Below are 23,752 nucleotides of genomic sequence, written 5' to 3' on the forward strand. Positions count from 1 at the left end.
ACTGGCAACTATTTTGCTAAATATTCACATTGAACAGAGAGGCTTGCTTTGAAGAAATGCAAAGAGTCAATAAAACACATGGTTCCTTGACCTTGAGAAATTGAAAACTTCAATATGGAGATTGGAAGAATATATGAATAAGACAATACTTCTGAAGAGGAATACAAACAATTAGTAATTAATTCCATGAAAATGGAAAGCACATGTGCTAGAAGACAAAGAACAATCAAGCAAATGTGGCCAAATGATACGAATTGAGGAAGAGTACCTACCGGCACCGTATGATAACACCATGGAAATAAGCAATCCTTTATCTTTCTATAATGCTTTTCTTTCCAAAAAGTTATTTCAAAAAGTTTAACTAAGGAATATTCTTTTACATATATAATATATAAAAAAAAACCAACAGATTATTCCCCCTTAAAGCAATGACCGCCAGTGCTTTAAACTGAAGTAACTTTCCATTTTGGTGATTCTGATGGATATATTGATATGAGTCTGTATGGAAAGGTAAACAAAAGTCGGTTCATATCAATGTAACCAAGAAAGGAAAAAAAATATCCTTTTGGGTGGCAGGAATAAGAATTTACTTGCATATAGATTATAATTTAAAATTGACTTCTGAATTTGTCAAGCCTTTTGACCTGTATTCAGAGCACTCTGAGAGGGCTTATGCCAGCAAGTTACAATACTGTATTTATCAGCAGCCACCTACAGAGCTTTAGTGTCCAGCTGCTACTTTTTTTTCTTCTGATCCGTTGGTACTTTTTATCTAAAATGCCTGTAGACCAAACAGCATTGACTAAGAAAAGAGAGCAAAAGTGTTTTCCTGAAATCATTATTTTATTGGGACAAAAGAGCGAAGTTTTCTGAATCAACCTTAAGAAGTACAGATATTGAACATGTTAACAATACTAGTGTTCTTCCTAAAAACCACATTACACCTCACCTCACTGGCTCTATTGAGTGGAATGTCATGTCAAATGAAAGGAAATAAAGAAGCCCAAATTGCTTATTCGAACAAGGTGCCATCAATAATGCCCACATGGGCGATTGTTCCCTGATTTAAGAGCTTGTCTATTTCATGCATCCACTTAAAGGCCTTTGGATAGAAGAAAATACACCCATTCAAACAGAATGTTAAATTAAGAAAGATTCATTCCCATTCTACTGCCCCATTCCTTACGCAGCCAATTTCCTTTGCCTATCTCTCTCGTAGCATTTATTCTGTTGACCATTTATAGTATTGAATTTATGATGTGCAATTCGTGCTTCTAAACTTAGACCCTGTATACATATTTACATATAATAGGATATTTGTTCTAATTTTTAAATAAAAAAATTTGCTTTTGGAAGACATCTTAGGAAGATCAATCAGGGAAGAACACAGCTGGCTTTTAAAAGTTGAGTTTCTATTTAAAGTTTCCTGCTATTATCTTGACAATTTTATTATTATCAAAGCATTTGAATATTAGGTATGACAATGAGCACTCACAGCAGGGAAGAGAGGAGCAGGAATGTAAGTGGGAGGGGGCCACTAACAAGTGTACCCCCCATTGTAGCCATAATAATTTAATATTCTCATCCTGGGAGGCTCCATTTTGCTTGGCCTGTATGGAGCTACTCACTGGACATGTTGTTTCCTTTCGGCCAAACTCTCAGCGTCTCCCTTGAACAGCCTGTAAGACTTCAAATAAAGAATCATGCTGATAATTGCCTAAGGGCAGGATTTTTGTTTTGCCTAGGAGTCAGTAATTTAACTACTACACTGAGGGAGGCTTCTGGGTTTTGAATAGAATTTCTTTCAAGGTGTATTAAAGTTGTTGGTAGATCAATAGTTTTTCATCTTATTGACTACTTGCCTCCTCTCAAAAACTAAGGGTTACACAGTCACTAAATGATACAGACTCTAGATGTATTGGAGTTGCCACATGCCGATGGCCTTATTCTGTTTGTTCTGTACTTTGTGGCTCAATAGATATATATATATTTTAAGCAGTGGATTTAACTCTTTCATCTAGATTTTTGCTCAATATCAGATAGGATTTAAAGCTGTTATGTTAAAGATGTTAAACAGAAGAGGCAGATTATTTTTTCATGTAATTCCTACTCTTGTATTTTTCCTGGTATCAATGTAGAGGATACCCTCCCTGAAGTCTTTAAGGCATTTTCATTTTAAAAAAGATTCACAAGCCCAGATAACCTTGGCATAGTGTGGTACAGAGTATACTATAAGTAGGATTTGTCTCAGTCTTTATCCCTGAAGTACATGAATGATTTTGTTATACTTTTTACCATAACATTGTACTGCAATGAACATTGGGAAAATAGATGTTACAATGAGCTCCAGGGTATTTCTAAGAGAGAAAAGGAAAAAAAATTAATATAGTTTCTTCTTTGCAAAATTGATTTAGACTGGGAAATGGGGGTTTATCTAAGATTATGAATGTTAGAGTGAAGTGTTAAATTAGGGGAACCTAATCACTATGTAGTTTTTGATTATCACTAGTTGTCTCCAAGACACACTTTAAAAATGAAAAAGAAATATTAGTAGAGCTATTAAGCATTTGGTTCTTTGTTTTTATTGATTTCAATCCAAACAATGGGAAACTCTCAAAGAAAATGCCTGGCTTAAAATACCACATTGCCATGGGAAAGTGGATATTTCAGTTATTTGTTTTTTTCAACTGCTGAATTTATTTTAGGATTTTAAAATCTTTATCTATTGATAAAGAGATGTTTTTCTTTTGACCATAACTTAGAGTTTAAGTAATGTGAGCTCATTAAGAAATGCCAGGTTATGGTCAGAAATGTCTCTTTAAGATTCCCATGACCACATGGGTCTTGTGTCTTGTTTTGGAGCCCAGTGACCTCAGGCATGAAGGTCAGAGGTCATGATGGTGTTCTGTGTACTTCTATTGTCTGCATCTTTACTCAGGATGGTGAAAAGAGTTATCCTTGCTGGGTCCAGCCTTCATCTCCAAGGTAGGTTGATAGAACATCTGAACATGAATGATGATTATTGGTATATTTATGCTGAGTCTCCATGGAGAACAAAGGCTCTTTAAGAAATAGGCCTGACCATTAATATGACCATTATCATGATAACAAAGAGGGTAGTTTAGGTTAAGGAGCAGACCATCAAGGTTAACACCCTTGTATGCATACGTGTGTGTGTTAAGCGCTGGACAAAAAAACAACAAATGAAGGAGAGCATGAGAGCAATTATTTTTCAATAAGAGCCATGAATGCTGAGGTGGACATTTGTCTAGATGTCTGCATTTCTTTATAAACACCTAAAGACATCTAATTACCAAATTTTAAAAATGAATGTGAAATAGACACATAGACTCTTTCATGTGGTATTTGCATTTTTAACTTAATGGCATATTGTTCCAAACTTGGGGCTAAGGCGAGTAAGAGAGAAGCAAAACAAAACATACAGAAGGACATTAATAATTGGATTAATTTGGGCTCAAGATGATTTAAAAGTTCTTGTATAGGATTTTATTAGGCAAAGTATAAGATAAAATTTTCGTAAGTTGCATTCACTAAGTCCTTCGTGATATTTTAAAATTCTGATTGAATGATTGGTGCCAAATATGTGTAGCAGGGCTACTGTTCTCTCCTGAGGAGCTCACACTTTCTTTAAGATCTCACTTGGCAATTGTCGTCTTACTTTACAGTGCTAACTTGGCACAGATATTGCAGCTAAAGGACACAGAGTGGCATAGTAGTCAGGAGTGTGGACTCCGGAACTGATTGCCCTGGGCTCAATCCCAGCTCCATGACTTACTATTTGGATGAACAAGAGCAAGTTAAAGCTCCCTGTGCCTCAGTTTCTTTACTTGTAAAATAAATTTGTTATGAAGATTAAATAAGTTAACATATATAGAGTGTTGCAATCCTTGGAACATAGTAAGTTATTTTAGCTCTCTATATCTCAGTTTCTTTGTCTGTAAAATAGAGGTAGTAATTGTAACTCCTCCATAGGATTATTGTTAGAATTTAATTAATTTTGTATTTACTTACAACAGTGCTTGACATTGTGTAAGTGTTAGCAATTATAATTGTACAGAATAAATATCAAATTTTTTGAACTTCAATTCTGTTTTTTTTTTTTTTTAAGGAAATATGCATAGCTAACTTCATGAGGGTGGCTGTTCCCTTCACATACAATTCATTCACAAAATAATCAAATCAAATGTGTTAGTCAGAAATTCTGGCACATGTTTCCATTTATATCGAAAGATTTTCTAATCCTGTGTTGCAAATCGTCAGGGTAGAAGAGATTAACTTCCATCAAAACAAGAATGAACTTCTTTAGGGACTTACTCTCAACCTATTTTTTTAATTCAGAAAAAAGAATTTGCATTTCAGAAGTTGTACATACTTTTTGACAAGAAAATTTTAAGTACCCTCCCCTTACCTTCAGTAAATGGTCTTCCTGAGAACTTTTTGTCCACTCTAACAAGTGACTAACACTGATATTGTGTTAAATTCTGAATACATTCTGATGAACCTGGTGACAAACTATAAATTGAAGATCGTGAAGTTCTTAGAGTTTTGTTTTGGCATAGAAATGCACAACTTGAGGTCTTTATGCTTTGGACATTTAATTTAATTACGTTCATTCATTTATTCAACAAATAATATTAGGATGCCTGTGTGCCTGGCATTGGGCAAGGTATTGTGTACCTTAGAAAGAATATGTGTTTTTTTCAGCTGGCCTCCATGGCCCTGCCTCAGTGTTTTTGATACTATGGATTGTGACCTATTAGTAGGTTGTAAAGTAAATTTAATAGATTACGACCAGAATTTTTAAAAAGTAGAATTGAGAATAGCAGAGTACACTGGATATAATATTGTTTTATGAAACTTTGAAACATCTCTATTTCAGTATCTATCTCTAAGACACTCATACATAGCTGTAAGGTATATTTGGATCATTATAAAAAAATGAAAACCCTGTGCTCAGTATTAATCTGCATCTCTCTGCACTCTACTCTACCTGCCCTACCTTCTCTCTTGTTTACTCTGCTCCAAACCAGCCTCTTCGCTTTCCCTTCAACTTGCCAAGCACATTTCCCTCTCAGGATCTTTGCACCGGTGATCAGGTCTGCTTTGAAAGCAATTCTTCCATACCACATGGCTCCTGTCCTCATTTCTTTTAATTTAAATTTTTGGTCTGTGCTCAAATACCACTTTCTCAGAGATTCCTTGTCTTGACCACTCTATAAAATAGTACACCGTGCTCCCTATTCTCACACCTCTCACATTGCTCTCCCATTTATTCAGCCTTAATTTATTTCTACAGAGTAGAGCTTATCACCAACTGACATATATTGTCATTGCTGTTAGTGTCTCGTCGGTCTCATGCCATCAGAATGAACATGCCCTGAGTTCAGGGACTTGGTTATTATATTCACTGGCATACAACTGGCAACTAGAACAGTGCCCGGCATGTAGTAGACACAAAACATATATTTTTTTAAATAAATCAAAAAAAGAATGAATAGATAATGGTATTAAAGTGCCATACTGTTTCTTGCTTTATTACATATTAATGATGTTGGAAATACTACTAATTAAGCTTCTTACACAGCCCCCAAAGTTTGTATTGTCCTTAGCTTTCCAGTTTAATAAGTTGTCTTTTTATTTCCTTTCTTGTCTCCCATGCTTATGATTGCTATGCTTGGACAACTTAGAGATTCCAGTGGTTCTCTGCATACATATAACTGTCATGCATCTGTGCCTTAGCTCATACCATTCCCTCTGCCTGAGATACCCTTTCCTCTGCTTTTACTTCTTTACCTGAATAACTATGCCAGCTCTTCAAGGTTTAGTTTGTACTTCATATTTCCCTCAGTCTCCATGACCTTCCTGGCTGGGGAAGGTGCTTCTCTGTGCTTTAATTTTACCCTGTGAATTTTCAATATCTGTTTTTTGCCTCCTTTTGAGCTACTTGAGAGAAGAAATGAGTTCTTCATGTCTTTATATTTCTGGAATCTCCCACAGTACCTGGAATGCAATAGGAACTCAATAAATGTTTGTTGGACTGAAAGAAAACGTGTTTGAAATTTCAGATGGTTTATTTCTTAACTGATCTGAACTGTTTCCTTGAAATTGACAACTAACCTTTTTTTTTTGGCAAGTTTTATATAAGATCTTTAATCCATTAACAAGGGCAGACATTTTCATGGCTGTTTTGTTTTTGATTTCTCAAACCATTCTTAAAAGTTGATTTGAGCAAGGGGAGAGGTTAAGTGGTCTGGAAGAGGGAAAGATGGAAAAGAATGCAGATGCAAACGACCCCTCCCCTAATTATGTTTTCCCATTGCACATCTCAATTATCTGGAGATCTGTATTCAATGAATGAGGTTTTGCTTTTGATTTTTCTTCTCCTGCCTGCATCCTGAGAACTGATCCCTGGAGACGAGAAAGGAATTTGCGTAAAATGTGAGGTTGTCTTTGTAGATCTTGAGAATACTCTGGTAAAAGATTCAACCAAAATGAAGATTTTGGACTATGTGTGGTTTTCATTTGTATTTGATGCTTTGGGTACTTTTTACTAGGAATAACTCAGAGTTGGCTGAACACATCAACTATCCAACTAAATATACCCTCTGAGGAAAACTTATTCTTTGCATTCCTTTGCCTTTTTATTGTGATGAAGAAAAAAAAAAAAAACAACAGCTAGAGATTTAACGGGCTGTGACTTTAATAGGTCATTCCAGCCAGTGCTTACCTTCACAAAATTCTGATAATACAGGGAAGACAATACAGTGATCAAAAGCAGTGATGAGATTTTTTAGCAGCATTAACCGTCATGACCTAGCAAAATGAAAGAAAATGGTTTAACAGAACTGTCAGCTTCAATATAGCTAATAAAGGCATGGATAAATGTTTATTACATACCGGAGACAGATCATTTCTGTACAGAAATTGAGGATGACCTTTACTGATAACTCTTATCTGCCTGATATCCTGAGAGAGGGAAAGAGAGGGGGAAGAGAGAAGCATATTTACTGATATTTATGAAAGGAGAAATTATCATTTGCAAATAAAACATTTTAACAGTGATTATCTCAAGTCACCTTCCTGCCCTCACTTCCACCCCCACAGACATACCTCATGAAGGTATAGGAGAGATTCCTCTCTAGGGGACCAAATGTGCCTGAAGGTGGCTTTGGTAAATTCAGGTAAATTCTAACTAAACTCACTGTCTTAAAAAGTGAAGAATAGGAGCACATAGATATGAATAATTGTACTGTTAACTTTGACTTTTATTCTGCGATATTACAAAGATATTGCAATTATATAACACTCTTTCAATAAAATGGTCTCAATTATAACTATGGTTTCAAAGGAATTAATGTTAATAAACTCACATCCCTTCTGCCATGATAGACAAATTAGCTAATATCCATAAAATGTTTAGAACTTTCAAAATATGTTGTTATTTAAATACCACTAATTTTTGGTAGGATTAGTTTTGTTCTTGCTGTGAAATTGTTAGTGGTGGTGATCGCAGAAGGGTTTTGTTTTGCTTTATATTTTTTTCTTTTTCATTCCAACAGGAGATTTTTTGATAACTTAGTTCAAACTGTTTATAATATAAGTTGAATTGTTATCAAAACTGTAAGTGAACATTTGATGCAATAATTTGGGTAATTTAGGGAAGAAAAAGTAAAAGATTTGCCTGAAATATTTAAACCCTAAGCTTGTTTTTTGTTTAGAGACACAGGTCAAATCTTATTATATTGTTCCTGGAATAGTTCTATGCATCTGGTGGCTTCCCAGTACATTTTAATTAATGACAGTATTTATGACAGAAACGGAAATCTTAGACATTTGGGGATTTTCCTACATATTCTTGTTTTCAGATATGTTTATATATAGGACTAGTTTCACTCTAAACTTAAATTTTTCTCCAGAAGGCATAAAACCTAACATGCAGAGTAAAGAACAGACATGTGGTGAATGAAACTCATTTGACATTGAAATGGACAATTCTTGTTTTTAAATTATATTTGATTTAATAATAAAGGTGGCACTAAACACCCCCATATCCTCTTAACTCTATGGCTAAATAAAATGTATTTCCTTTTACTTTTTCTTTGTATTTTTTAAACAAGCCACCAATAACTATTTTATACACCTAGTATATAGAGGCTCTGCTAAAGGGTTAGTTGAACTGAGGAGCCATCATAGGCATTTTATGCTTAGAAAAAGCAAGTGTCTCTTCTCTCACTCTTTCAGCTGCAGCTGTCATGAGTTCCCTCGGCCCATGTGGGCTGCTCTGAGTCACTGACTCTGCCTCTATTAAGATAAGATGAGTTTCCAGAATGTCAGAGGGGGCTTGTTTGGCATTTAATATTGAATATAGACTCCATTGAGGCTGAAAAAGAAAAAAACAAACAAACTCTTGCTGATGAGGGAGAACAACAGTTTGTGCCTTGTCATAAACATGTAATTTTGTGCCTCTGACCCAGTTTCCACACCAACTTTTCCTCTAAGTACTATTTTTCTCTTGACATGCAGGAATTGTTGGGGAGATACACATACACACACACACACACGTACACACACTCACAGAGAAAGAGAGAGAGCAAGTACAAGCATCAAACACTAAAATCTATTTATAGCCTCTCTTTGATCCTGAGAGTTGAGTTACTGTAGAAATTATAAGTTTGCAAATGCCTGGTAGAAGAAAGGAACTAGAAAGAAGTCTTTTAACTATTTTTGTCTATAACCTTAAACTATCATTTGTTAGCTCTATAAAGAACAATAAAGATAAAGCTGTAATTTGATGAAGTATTTTGATGAAGAATAATTAAATATTTACCATGAAAGTTTCTCAATAGAATACCCTCTACTTTAGATTCATAATTCTCTGTGTTATTCCGATTTGGTGTCCAAATCATGTGATAAAATTTAGGTTGACTGCTTTTTGTGCTTATGTAAAATTAAAAGCCTTGAAAATCTATTTAGATTTAATTTAATTTGTAAAAGATTTTTTCCAATGCATGATTATGAATGCTTTGTCAGGATGGATTAGTTAACCAGTATATATGTCTGAAAAAGGATCACAGATTATGGTGCCATGTTTGTGATAAATGTTAATCAAAAACTGTATTTGCTCTATGTCCTGGATATACTTTTTTTCCTTTGCCAGCACCTTATATAGCCCTTATTATAGGCTGTTTTAAGCACATCCTGCCTGTACTAACTCATTTAATCCTAACTACATGCTTATTTTATACATGAGGAAACAGGCACAGAGGACTTATGTAATTTGTTCATGGTTGTATAGCTAGTGGAGGTGGATCCAGAGCTTTACCCAGGGAGTCTGACAAGCTCATTCTTCATCATTGTGCATCACTGCCTCTCAAGTACCAAGGGATTAGAATTGGGGTAATTATATGGTACAGTCCATGTGGCTTTGAGAAGTGCGATCTGAGTACCAACTTTGTAAATATAATTAAGTGATTGAAAAATATTAATTGCTCTTTTTCTTTTAATGCTTGAAGGAGAAAAGGAAGGTAAGCATAAATAATACATATTTACACTTGTCTGTGCTTCTGGGGTAGGAGTGGGTTTCCCTTTGCCACCTACTTTTCTTCTAGTATTTCCAGTATGGAAATACTTCACGATTCCTCTCCACATTTCCTGTATGGTTCCAGGACCCCCATGGATACCAAGTTTAAGGATGCTCAAGTCCCTTATATAAAATGGCATAGTATTTGGATATAACCTACACACATCCTCTCACTTATTTTAAATCATCTCTAGATTACTTATAATACCTAATACCATGTAAATTCTATGTAAATAGTTGTTATACTATGTTTCAAAATTTGTATTTTTTTGGTTATATTTTTCCCCTGATTATTTTTGATCTGTGGTTGGTTGAATCTGCAGATGTGAAACTCATGGGTACAAAGATCTGGCTGTACTTGCCTTTCTGCCGGTCTATTTCTTCTTCTCAAGGAACTAGGAAAGCAAGAACAAACCAAATCCAAGATTAGTTGAGGAAAGAAATAGTAAAGATCAGAGCAGAAATAAATGGAGACTGAAAAAAATACAGAAGACCAATGAAACTTGAAAAATTGGCTTTTTGAAAAGATAAAATCATCAACAAACTTTCAGCTAGCCTAAGAAAAAGGGGAGAAGACCCAAATAAATAAAATCATAAATGAAAAAGGAGGCATAAGAACTGAGACCACAGAAATACAAAGAATCATTAGAGATTATTATGATCAATTTGTACACCAACAAGCTGGGAAACTCAGAAGATATGGATAAATTCCAGGATGCATACAACCTACCAGATTGAACCATGAAGAAATATAAAACCTCAACAAAAAAATAAGTAATGATATTAAAGCCATAATAAAAAGCGTCCTGCCAAAGAAGTCTAGGACCTGATGGCTTCACTGCTGAATTCTACTGAACATTTAAAGAAGAACTATTATCAATTATACTCAAACTCTTCAACAAAAATTGAAGAGGAGAAAATACTTCCAAATTCATTGAACAATGTCAGCATTATCCTGAAGCTAAACTGGACAAGGACATGACAAAAAAGAAAACTACAGGTCAAAGTCACTGATGAACATAGATGCAAAAATACTCAATAAGAAACCAGCCAACTGAATCCAACAACATGTAAAAGAGATCATTCACCATGATCAAATAAGATTCATCCCAGAGATTCAAGGATGGTTTAACATACATAAATCAATAACATGATACACACGCAGAGAACCAAAAAGAAAAGCCATATAATCATTTCGATAGATAATGAAAAAGAATTCAATAAAATTCAACATCCTTTTATAATAAAAACACTCAAAACTCTAGGTAGAGAAGGAATATACCTCAAAATAATAAAAACTACGTATGACAAACTCACAGCGAACATTGTGCTGATTGGGGAAAAATTGAAATCCTTTCCTCTAATATCTGGGACAAGACAATGATGCCCATTTTTAACACTTTTATTCAGTATAATAATGGAAGTCTTGGCCAGAATGATTTGGCAAAAGAAAGAAAGAAATAGCATCCAAATTGGAAAGGCAGAAGTCAAATCAGTTTTTTTCACAGACGACATGGTCTTATACTTAGAAAAACCGAAAAACTCTATCAAAAACTATTAGGACTGATAAATTCAGTAAAGTTGCAGGATACAAAACCAATGTGGAAAAATAAGTAACATTTATATATGCCAACAGTGAACAATATGAAAAAGAAATCAAGAAAGCAATCCCATTTACAATAGCTACAAAGATTATAAAATATCTAAGAATTAATTTAATCAAATTAAGTGAAAGATCTATACAAGTAAATCTATATAAAACACTGATGAAAGAAATTGAAGGGGACACACAAGAAAGAAGAAAGCTACTCCATGTTTATGGATTGGAAGAATTAATATTCTTAAAATAGCAACTCTACACAAAGAAATTTATAGATTCAATGCAATTCCTATCCAAATACCAAGCACATTCTTCACAGAAATAGAAAAAAAAAGTCCTAAATTTCTTATGAAACCACAAAATGACCCAGAATAGTCAAAATTCCCTGCACATAAAGCACAAAAGTGGAGGAATCACATTATCCGACTTCAAATTATACTACAGAGCCGGCATGGCACTGGTATAAAAACAGACTCATAGACCAATGGAACAGAATAGAGAACATAGATTTGATTCCATGCATTTACAGCCAATGGAGAAAGACCAATCTCTTTAATAATGGTGCTGGGAAAACTGGATGACCATATGTAGAATGAAACTAGACCCCTATGTCTCACCATATACAAACATCAAATAGAAACGGATTAAAGACCTAAAACTATGAAACTACTGGAAGAAGACATTGGAGAAAAACTCCATGACAGTGGACTGGGTAAAAGTTTTTTGTGATAAGATCTCAAAAGCCCAGACAAACAAAGTGAAAATATACAAATGAAATTACATCAAGCAAAAAGCTTCTGTACAGCAAAGGGAACAATCAACAAAGTTAATAGACAAGCTACAGAATGGGGGAAAGTATTTGTAAACTATCCATCTGACAAGGGATTAATAACCAGAATATATAAGGAGCTCAAGCAACTCAGTAGCTAAAAACCCCAAAATTCAATTAAAAATAGGCAAAAGATCTGAATAAAGCATTTCTCAAAATGAGACATACAAATGGCCAACAAATAAATGAAAAATGCTAAACATCACTAAACATCACAGAAATGCACATAAGAACTACAATTAAATATTAGCTCATCCCAGTTAAAATGTTTTTTATAAAATAGACAGGCAATCATGGGTGCTGGTGAAGATGTGGAGAAAGGGGAACTCTTGTACACAGTTGGAGAAAATGTAAATTGGTAAAGCCACTGTGGAATACATTATGGAGGTTCCTCAAAAAACTAAAAATAGAACCACCATATGATCCAACAATTCCACTTCTGGGTATATATTCCAACATAATATCAAAGAGATATCTACACTCTCATGTTTACTTCAGCATTATTCATAATAGACAAAATATAGAATCAACCTAAGTTCCCATCAGTGAATAAATGGGTAAAGGATATGTGGTACATATACACAATAGAATATTATTCAGCCATAAAAACTAATGAAACCCTGTCAGTTACAGCAATGCTGGAGGTCATTATATTAAGTAAAAAAAGCCAAGCTCAGAAAGACAAATATTATATCTTCTCACTCATATGTAGGAGCTAAAAAAGTGGATCTTAGGAAGATAGAGTAGATTGGTGGTTACTAGAGTCCAGGAAGGGTGGAGGAGGTGGTGAAGAGGGGTTATTTAATGCATACAATATATAGTTTTTATAGAAGAAATCGGACCTAGTGTTTCATAGATCTATGACTATGTTTAATATAATCTACTATATATTTCAAAATACCTAGAAGATAATTCAAATGTTTCTAGCATAAAAAAAGACAAATATTTAAGGTGATACATATCCCAATTATACTAATTTGATCTTTAAAAATTATAGGAGTGCATTAAATTATACTTGTACCCACCAAAAGTATTTCATCTATTTTTAAGTTTATTGCTTCATATAATGCTTAGAAGAATGTTTTTAAGTTCTAAAAACCAAACCAAACCAAACCAAAACTCAATGTAGAAAATAAAAACAAGATACCATTTGGAGAGTATCTTTAACCTAGATTATATTTATAATTTAATATGAAATTATAAACATTGTAAAAATTCAGTCTTGCTATTATATATAACAAATTATTTTTATCTTTTCCTCAGTAAAATTTAAAACTTTTATGGGTAGAAATTTCTCACATATCATGTTAGGGTGATTTCTAGGTATTTGATATTTTTTGTTTATTGAGGGTTGTTTTTTTTAGTTTACAAACAAAATTATATATATTTATCAAGTACAACAAGATGTTTTGAAATGTGTATGTATCAGAAATGGCTAAATAGAGCTAGTTAACATATGCATTACTTCATATATTTATGATTTTTCTGTGGTGAGAACACTTGAAATCTAACAATTTCCAGAATACAAGATGAAAATTGATTATTTTAAGTGGTTATTATTGGTATGTTGGAACGTCCTTGAATGTATGTATACTTTATAAGTGGCCATCGTATTGAATTCTTGTATTACTTTTATACATTTTTTTCAGTGAATCTCTTGGTATTTTCTTAAAACACATCTTCCAAAAAAGATTTTTTCTGCCTTTCCAGCACTCATACCTTTTATTTGTTTATTTTTGTTTCATTGTATTGATTCACATTTCCATGACAGTGTTCATAACAGTTGTGATATACTCATTCAACTTGAATGGAAATGTTTCTATTGTTTTGCCATTATGTTAAGTGTCATCTTTAATTTTAGATTTACTTCTTCAGCGTAGTAAGAAAAAAGTTGTTTATTCATAGTTTAAAATGTGTAAGTCAGAACTATATCTCTTTAGCTAATGCCTTTCTGGCCATTGATTAAAATGTACATATAGTTTTCCTGTTTTTGCTTATTTGTATGATAAAACAATTTAGGATACTGAATAATAATTGAATTCTTTTAAGACATCTTGCTTGGTCAGAGTAGAATTTTGTTTTGTAGTTTTATATGGATTTGATATTGTTACCAAATTTTAACTTTATTTTTTTACTAACTTGACTAAATAAATTATGTTTTTCTGTGCTATGGAACAGACACGATCAGTTCCTGAACAGATTGGAAGAACTTCCCCATAAAACTGTCTTTGGGAATTAAATCTTTGGAAATCTAAAAATGTACTTTTTTCTTATTTTCTAGAACTTTGTGTCCTCGATTTTGGTCATTTACATATTTTCTTGTAAAGTATTCAATATCATAAAGGTTTTAAAATTAATTTTCATAAAATTATTGACACACTTTTTCTATAGAAATTATTTCAAGTTTTCTATCTTTTAAATTAATTTTGATAGTGATTTTTTTTAGAAAACTGGTGATTTGTGAAGATTATTTTAAAATAAGCTTTATTGACATAGAACTTAGGTACAATAAATTAATTCTTTAAAGTTTGATACGTTTTGGCAAACATATACATGATCACATCCATAGTTAAGATATTGAACAGTTCCATCATGCCAGTAAGTTTCTTTTTACCCCCTTTTAACCAACACCCACATCTCTAACCCCATCAATGTTTGTTCTACTTTTATAACTATAAACTAGTTTTGCCTATTCTAGAATTTCATAGAAATGAAATCATTCAGTATGTAGTCTTTTTAGACTGGTTTCCTTCATGTAGCATAATGCTTTTTAAGTCTTCCACATTATCCTGTATATTAGAAGCCAGCTCCATTTTATTGCTGAGTAGCATTACGTTATATGATATACCACAATTTCCTTGGCCATATCCCTGTTTGTGGACATTTGAAATGTTTCCAGTTTTCGGTTATTACTTATAAAATTGCTTAAAATATTTGAGCACAAATCTTTGTGTAAACATTTTTTCACATACGAAGTGGAATTCCTAGTCCATATGGTAAGTGTATGTTTACCTTTTTAAAGAAATTATCAAACTGGTTTCTAAAGTGATTTTTAACATTCAGATTTCTACAGCAATATAAATGCTAATTCCAGTTGTTCCATATCACCACTAACACTTGGTATTGTTACACGTATTTAGCTATTCTAGTGATTGTATAGTGGTATATCATTCTGGTTCTAATTTGTATTTCTCTGAAGATTAAAGATGCTAAGCATCTACTTTAAAGTCAGCTTTATTGTGGCATAATTTGTATAACAAGTTATATATATTGCAAGCATACAATTTGATAAGTTTTAACGTACGTATACATTCATTAAACCATCACATAATCAGGATAATGAGCATGTCTACACCCTAAAAGTTTCCTTGTGTGCCTTGGAAATAATTTTTCCTTCCTGACGTTATCCCCAGGCAACCACTAATCTTTCTTTTACTATAAACAGTTTGAATGTTCTAGAATTATATATAAGTAGAGTCAAATAGTATGTACTTTTGTTTGTTTTTCACTCAGCATAATTATTTTAATTTTTATCCACATTGTGTGTATAATAGCTCATATCTTTTTATTTTGAGGTAGTTATCCACTGTATGTCCACACCACAATTTATTTCTCCATTCACCTGATGATAATTGGCATTTGGATTGTTTCCACTTTTTAGCTATTGCAAATAAATTGCTACAAACATTTGTTTTCAAGTCTCTATATAGACACATACTTTCATTTCTCTTTCATAAACACATAGGAGCAGAATGACTAGGTCATGTGCTAGGAGTATGTTTAGCTTTTTAAGAAACTGCCAAAACAGTTTTTCAAAGTGCCTGCTAGATGACATGATCTTATATGTAGAATATCCCCATAGTCTCATCCCAAAAGCTTCTTAAGCTGATAAACAATTTCAGCAAAGTCTTGGGATACAAAAAATCAATATGCAAAAATCACTAGCATTCCTATACATCAACAGCAGTTAAGCTGAGAGCCAAATTAGGAACAAACTCCCATTCACAACTGCCACCAAAAGAATAAAATACCTAGGAATACAGCTAACTAGGAAGGTGAAAGATCTCTACAAGGAAAATTACAAACCACTGCTCAAAGAAATCAGACATAGCAAAAACAAATTGGAAAATATTCCATGATCATGGATAGGAAGAATCAATATCGTTAAAATGATCATACCACCCAAAGCAATTTATAGATTAAATGCTATTCCTATTAAAGTACCATACATTCTTCACAGAACTAGAGAAAACTATTTTAAACTTCATATGGAACCAAAAAAAGAGCCTGAATAGCCAAGGCAATCCTAAGCAAAAAGGACAAAGCTGGAGGCATCAAGCTACCCAACTTCAAACTATACTTCAGAACTACAGTAACCAAAACAGCGTGGCACTGGTACAAGAACAGGCGCATAGACTAATGAAACAGAATAGAGAACCCAGAAATAAGACTGCATACCTACAACCACCCGATCTTTGACAAAACCCGACAGAAACAAGCAATGGAGAAAGGATTTCCTATTGAATAAATAGTGTTGGGAGAACTGCCTAGCAATATGCAGAGAATTGAAACTGCACCCCTTCCTTACACCACATAGAAAAATCAACTCAAGGTGATTTAAAGGCTAAAATTATAACACCCAAAACTACAAAAACCCTAGAAGAAACTCTATGCAATACCATTCAGGACATAGACATGGGCAAAGATTTCATAACGATGATACCAAAAGGAATTGCAACAAAAGCAAACATTTACAAATGGGATCTAATTAAACTAAGGAACTTCTGCAAGGCAAAATAAACTATCAACAGAATAAACAGACAACCTACAGAATGGGAGAAAATTTTTTCCAATCTGTGCATCTGATAAAGGTCTAATATCCAGCATCTGTAGGGAACTTAAATAAATTTACAAGGAAAAAGGAAGCAACCCCATTAAAGAGTGGGCAAAGGACATGAACAGACACTTCTCCAAAGAAGACATACATATGGCCAACAAACATATAAAAGGAAGCTCAACATCAGTGATCATTAGAAAAATGCAAAGAAAAACCACAATGAGATACCATCTCATACCAGTCAGAATGGCAAGTATTAAAATATCAAAAAACAACAGATGCTGGTGAGGTTATGCAGAAAAAGAAATGCTTTTACACTGTTGGTAACAATGTGGATTAGTTCAGTCGTTGTGGCTGACAGTGTGGTGATTCCTCAGAGACCTAAAGACAGAAATACCATTTGACCCAGCAATCTCATTACTGGGTATATACCCAAAGGAATATACATAATTCTATAATAGAGACACATGCATGCATATGTTCATTATAGCACTATTCACTATAGCAAAGACATGGAATCAACCTAAACGCCCATCAATGATAGACTGGATAAAGCAAATGTGGTACATATACACCATGGAATACTATGTGGCCATAAAAAGGAACAAGATCATATTCTTTACAGGGAAATGGTTGAAGCCGGAGGCCATTATTCTTAGCAAACTAATGCAGGAACAGAAAACAAAATACCACATGTTCTGACTTATAAGTGGAAGCTAAATGATGAGAATACATGGATACATTGGGGGAAACAACACATGCTGGGGCCTATTGGTGGGCAGGGAGTGGAGAAGGGAGAGGATCAGGAAGAATAGCTAATAGATGCTGGGCTTATTAATACCTAGGTGATGGGATGATCTGTGCAGCAAACCACCATGGCACACATTTACCCATGTAATAAACGTGCACATACTGCACATGTACCTCTGAAGTTAAAATGAAACTTGGAATTTTTTTAAAAAGATGGATTAAACATAAAATTCAAAACTGTAAAAACTCTGGAAGACAACCTAGGCAATACCATTCAGTACATAGGCATGGGCAAAGATTTCATGAGAAGATGCAAAAACAATTGCAACAAAAGCAAAAATTGACAAATGGGATCTAATTAAACTAAAGAGCTTCTGCACAGCAAAATAAACTATCAACAGAGTAAACAGGCAACCTATAGAATGAGAGAAAATATTTACAAATCATGCATCTGACAAAGGTCTAATATCTGGCATCTATGAAGAACTTAAATTTACAAGAAAAAAAAACCCATAAAAAAGTAGGCAAAGGACATAAACAGATACTTTTCAAAAGACGACATACATGCAGCCAACAGTCATATGAAAAAAAGCAATGGCACAGTGGCTCATGCCTGTAATCCCAACACTTTGGGAGGCCGAGGCGGGTGGATTACCTGAGGTCAGGAGTTTAAAACCAGCCTGGCCAACATGGTGAAACCCCATCTTTACTAAAAGAAAAAAAATACAAAAATTAGCCAGGTGTGGTGGTGGGCACTTGTAATCCCAGCTACACAGGAGGCTGACGCAGGAGAATTGCTTGAACCCAGGTGGCGGAGGTTGCAGTGAGCCAAGATCACGCCATTGCATTCCAGCCTGGGCAACAAGAGTGAAAGTCCATCTAAAAAAAAAAAAAGAAAAAAAAAAAAGCAAATCAAAACCACAGTGGGATATTGTCTCACACCAGTCAGAATGACTATTATTAAAAAGTCAAAAAAATAACAGATTCTGTCAAGATTCTGGAGACAAAGGAATGCTTATACACTACTGGTGGGATTGTAAAGTAGTTCAGCCATGGTGGAAGACATTGTGGTGATTCCTCAAAGACCTAAAGACAGAAATACCATTTGACCAGCAATCCCATTACTGGATATATACTCGAAGGAATATACATCATTGTTTTATAAAGACACATTCATGTGTATGTTCATTGGACCACAATTCACAGTAGCAAAGACATGGATTCAACCTAAATGCCCATCAATGATAGACTGAATAAAGCAAATATGGTACATATACACCATGGAATACTATGCAGCCATAAAAAATGAGATCATGTTCTTGTGGGAACATGGATGGAGCTGGAGGCTATTATCCTTAGCAAACTAATAATGCAGGAGCAGAAAACCAAATACCGCATGTTCTCATAAATGGGAGCTAAATGATGAGAACAGTTGGACACATAGAAGGGAACAACACACATTGGGGCCTTTTGGATGGTGGAGGTTGGAAAGACGGAGAGAGCACCAGGAAAAATAAGTAATGGGTATTAGACTCAATAAGTGGGTGATGAAATAATCTATACAACAAATCTCCTTGACACAAGTTTGCCTATGTAATATACGTGTGCATGTCCCCAAAAGTTAAAAATAAATAAATATAAATAAAAAATGAAAAGAAAAATACAACAAAGTGCTGCAGAGTATGAGATTTCCCCATCAACACCAGCAGAATATGAGAATTCCAGTTGCTCTGCATGTTCAATGACACTTGGAAAGGTGAAGCTCTTTAATTTTAGTATTCTAATAATATAGAGGAATGTCACATTGTAGTTTTGCTTTGTTTGTCCATAACTTAACAATTAATAATGTTGAGCATCTTTTCAAGTGTTTATTTGCAATTTGTATTTTCTTAGGTGAACTGTTTTTCAAATCTTTTGCCCATTAAATAATTGGGTTGTTTGTTAGCTTATTATTGACTTTTGTGAGTTCTCTACGTATTTGGGATATAATTAGGTGACTTGCAAATACGTTCTTCTAGTTGGTGGCCTGTCTTTTATTGTCTTAATAATGTCATAGCCACAGAAAATACTTTGTTTATATACAATCTGTTTTATCAATTGTTGTTTATGCATTGTGCCTTTGGTGTCATACCTAAGAAATCTTTGTATAACCCAAGCATACAAATATTTTCTCTTATTTTCATCTAGAAGGTATACAGTTTCAATTTTTTTTTTTTTTTTGCAACTTTTATTTTAGGTTCAGGGGCAGCTGTGCTGTGTAGCTTTGTTACGTAGGTAAATTATGTACCACAGGGTTTGGTGTACAGATAATTTTGTCACTCAGGTAATATGCATAGTACCTGATAAGTACATTTTTGATTCTCACCCCACTTTCACCCTTCATCCTCAAGTAGGCCCCGATGTCTGTTCTCTTCTTTGTGCCCTTGCGTACTCAATGTTTAGCACCCACTTATAAGTGAGAATATGAGGTATTTGGTTTTCTGTTCCTGCATTAATTCACTTAGGATATTGGCCTCCAGTTCCATCTATGTTGCTGCAAAGGACATGATCTTGTTCATTTTTATTGCTACATAGTATTCCATGGTGTATATGTATCCCCTTTTCTTTATCCAGTTCCGTGTTGATGGGCATTTAGGTTGATTCTTGTCTTTGCTGTTGTGAATAGTGCTGCAGTGAAAACATTCCTGTGTCTGCCTTTGTGGTAGAACAATTTATATTCCTCTGGGTATATATCCAGTACTGGGATTGCTACGTGGAGCGGTAGTTCTGTTTTAAGTTTTTTGAGGTATCTCCAAATTGCTTTCCACAGTGACTGAACTAGTTTACATTTCCAACCGCAGTATATGAATGGTGTTTTCTCTGCATCCTCTCTAGCATCTGTTGTTTTTTGACTTTTTAGTAATAGCCATCCTGACTACTGTGAAAGGATATCTCATTGTGATTTTGATTTGCATTTCTCTAATAATCAGTGATGTTGAGCTTTTTTGTCATATGATTATTGGCCACATGTATGTCTTCTTTTGAAAAGTGTCCGTTCATGTCCTTTGCCCACTTTTTTATGGGGTTGTGTGTTTTTTTTTCTCGTAAGTTTGTTTAAGTTCCTTATAGATGCCAGATATTACACCTTTGTCACATTCATGGTTTGCAAATATCTTCTCCCATTCTGTGGTTGTTTGTTTACCTGTTGATAGTTTCTTTTGCTGTACAGAAGCCCTTTAGTTTAATTCGATCCAATTTGTCAATTTTTGCTCTTGTTGCAATTACTTTTGGTAACTTTGTCAGAAATCTTTGCAGTTCCTAGATCCAGAATGGTATATTGCCTAGGTTTTCTTCCAGGGTGTTTATAGTTTCAGTTTTTACAGTTAAGTAAAAACTGGATGGCTTTTGCAGTTAAATAAAATCCATCTTGAGTTGATTTTTGTATATGGTGTAAGGAAAGGGTTCAATTTCAATCTTCTGCATAAGGCTAGCCAGTTATCTCAGCACCATTTATTGAAGAGAGAGTCTTTTCCCCATCAATTATTTTTGTCAACCTTACCAAAGATCAGACGGTTGTAGTTGTTTGGCTTTCTGGGTTTGCAAACCCATTCCATTGGTCTATGTGTCTATTTTTGTAGCAGTATCATGTTGTTTTGGTTCCTACAGCCCTCTAATATAGTTCAAAGTCAGGTAGTGTAATGCCCTTGGCTTTGTTCTTTGCTTAGTATTGCTTTGACTATTTGGGCTCTTTTTTTTGTTTCCGAATGTATTTTAGAATAGTTTTTTGTTTGTTTGTTTAAATAATTCTGTTAAAAATGTCATTGGTAGTTTGATAGGAAGAGCACTGAATCTGTCAATTGCTTGGGGCAGTTTGTCCATTTTAATGATGTTGATCCTTTCTATCCATGAGTATGGAATGTTTTTCCATTTGTTTGTGTCATCTCTGATTTCTTTCAGCAGTGTTTTGTAATTCTCTTTGTAGACATGTTTCACCCCACCCCCGGTTAGATGTGTTCCTAGGTATTTTTTTTTTTTTTTTTTTGTGGCTTTTGTGAATGGGATTGCATTCTTGATTTTGCTGTCAGTTTGGACATTGTTGATGTATAGAAATGCCACTGATGTTTGTACATGGATTTTGTATCCTGAAACTTTGCTGAAGGTGTTTTTCTGATCCAGCAACTTTTGGGCAGAGATTATGGAGTTTTCTAGATATAAAATCATATAGTCTGTGAAAAGAGGTCGTTTACCTTCCTTTCTTCTTGTTTAAATGCTTTTTATTTTGTTTCCTTGCCTGATTGCGGTGGCTAGGGCTTCCAGTACTATGTTGAATAGGAGTGGTAAGAATTGGTATTCTTGTCTTGTTACAGTTCACAAGGGGAATGCTTCCAGTTTTTGCCTGTTCAGTATGATGTTAGCTAGGGGTTTGTCACACATGACTCTTACTACTTTAAGGTACGCTCTTTCAATGCCTATTTTGTTGAGGGTTTTAATGTTTAGAGATGTTGAATTTTATCAAAGGCCTTTTCTGCATTGAGATAATCATGTAGTTTTTGTTTTTAGTACTGTTTAAGTGATGAATGACATTTCTTGATTTGTATATGTTGAACCAACCTTGCATCCCAGGAATAAAGCCTATTTAATCATAGTAGATTAGCTTTTTGTTGTGCTGCTAGATTTTGTTTGCTAGTATTTTTTTGGAGATTTTTGTGTCTATGTTCATCAGTGATATTGGCTGCTGAAGTTTTCTTTTTTGGGTATATCTCTGCCAGATTGTTGTATCAGAATGTTTCTGGCCTCAAAGAATGAGTCAGGAAGTCGTCCTCCATTTTTTTTTTTTTTTGAATTATTTCACTAGGAGTGGTTTCCAGCTCTTCTTTATATGTCTGGTAGTCTTCAGGTGTAAATCCATCTAGTCAGGGGGTTTTTCTGGTTGGTAGGCTTTTTATTACTATTCATTTTTGAAACTTCTTGTTGGTCTGTTCAGATTTTTAATTTCTCCCTAGTTCAATCTTGGGAGGTTGTATATTTCCAGGAATTAATCCATTTCTTTTAGGTTTTCTAGCTTGTGTGCATTGAGTTGTTCATAACAGTCTCTGAGGTTTTTTTTCTTTGTTTTTGTTTTTTTAATTTCTCTCGGTTTGTGATGATTTTTAGGTTTTGAAGGGAAGGCAAGGGTTAAAGATATATACAGAGAGGCGGTGGCTCAAACAGCAACACAAGTATCTTGCAGAAACCTGCAGAAGTGGAGGACCAGCTTAAGGCCAGAGCCACCACTGCTTACAGGCTGGGGTACTTGTAGGTATGGGTGGGAGGGGTCTGGGCCGTATGGCTTGCTGCCCATCAGGATGTTAAGATGTTCCCATGATGAGGTGGTTCTGGCCCTTGTTCCATCAGAATGTGGTGTTCCTTGTACTTTCTCCCAGCAGAATATGATAGGGATGTTTCTTTAGTTGGGCCTTTGCCTGCCTTGTGGTCAGGGCATTAGGCAAGCTGTTTCTCATGGCCCGAACCCCCATGAAATGTTTCACTTTGACCAAGATCTGCAAAAACTCAGGGAGCTTACATAATGATGCAGTTTGGACTAATGGTAATGTCCCCTAGTCACTTCTAATCATGTTTATTTGGATCTTTTTTCTTTCTTAGTCCAGCTAGCAGTCTATCAAGCTTATTTATTCTTTAACATAACCAAGTTTTGGTTTTGTTGATTTTTTTTTTTTTTTTTTTTGACACAGGGTCTCACTTTGTCACGTAGGCCGGCATTCAGTGACATGATCTCAGTTCACCACAACCTCCGTCTCCTGGACTCAAGAAGTCCTCCCACCTCAGTGTCACTAATAGGTGGGACTACAAATGGCTGCCACCACAACTGACTAATTTTTTGCATTTTTTTTAGAGACAGGGTTTCACCATGTTGCCTAGGCTGGTCTTGAACTCCTGAGCTCAAACAATCCACCCACCTCGGCCTTCCAAAGTGCTGGGATTATAAGTGTGAGTCACTGCACCGAGCTCATTGATCTTTTACATGTTTTTTTACATCTCAATTTCATTCCATGCAGCTCTGATTTTGGTTGTTTATTTTCTTCTGCTAGCTTTGGGTTTGGTTTACTCTTGTTTTTTCTAGTTCTTCTGGGTGTGACGTCAGGTTGTCAAATTGAG

At 34.5% G+C, this 23,752-nt stretch overlaps 1 long non-coding RNA gene across 7 annotated transcripts in view; it reads left to right on the forward strand.

Annotated features, from left to right (window-relative positions):
* LOC105477232 (uncharacterized) overlaps positions 1 to 23,752 on the forward strand; it is a 392,595-nt gene that overhangs the window by 111,530 nt on the left and 257,313 nt on the right. Inside the window, exon 4 of one of the 7 annotated variants that reach the window (XR_011621264.1) lies at positions 1 to 23,752. This exon is cut by the window's right edge and continues 6,366 nt beyond it. The exons of the other annotated variants lie outside the window; for them this stretch is intronic. This is a non-coding gene — a long non-coding RNA (uncharacterized lncRNA). 7 annotated transcript variants of the gene reach the window in all.

Source organism: Macaca nemestrina, chromosome 3 (assembly GCF_043159975.1).
Source record: "Macaca nemestrina isolate mMacNem1 chromosome 3, mMacNem.hap1, whole genome shotgun sequence".
Taxonomy (NCBI): domain Eukaryota; kingdom Metazoa; phylum Chordata; class Mammalia; order Primates; family Cercopithecidae; genus Macaca; species Macaca nemestrina.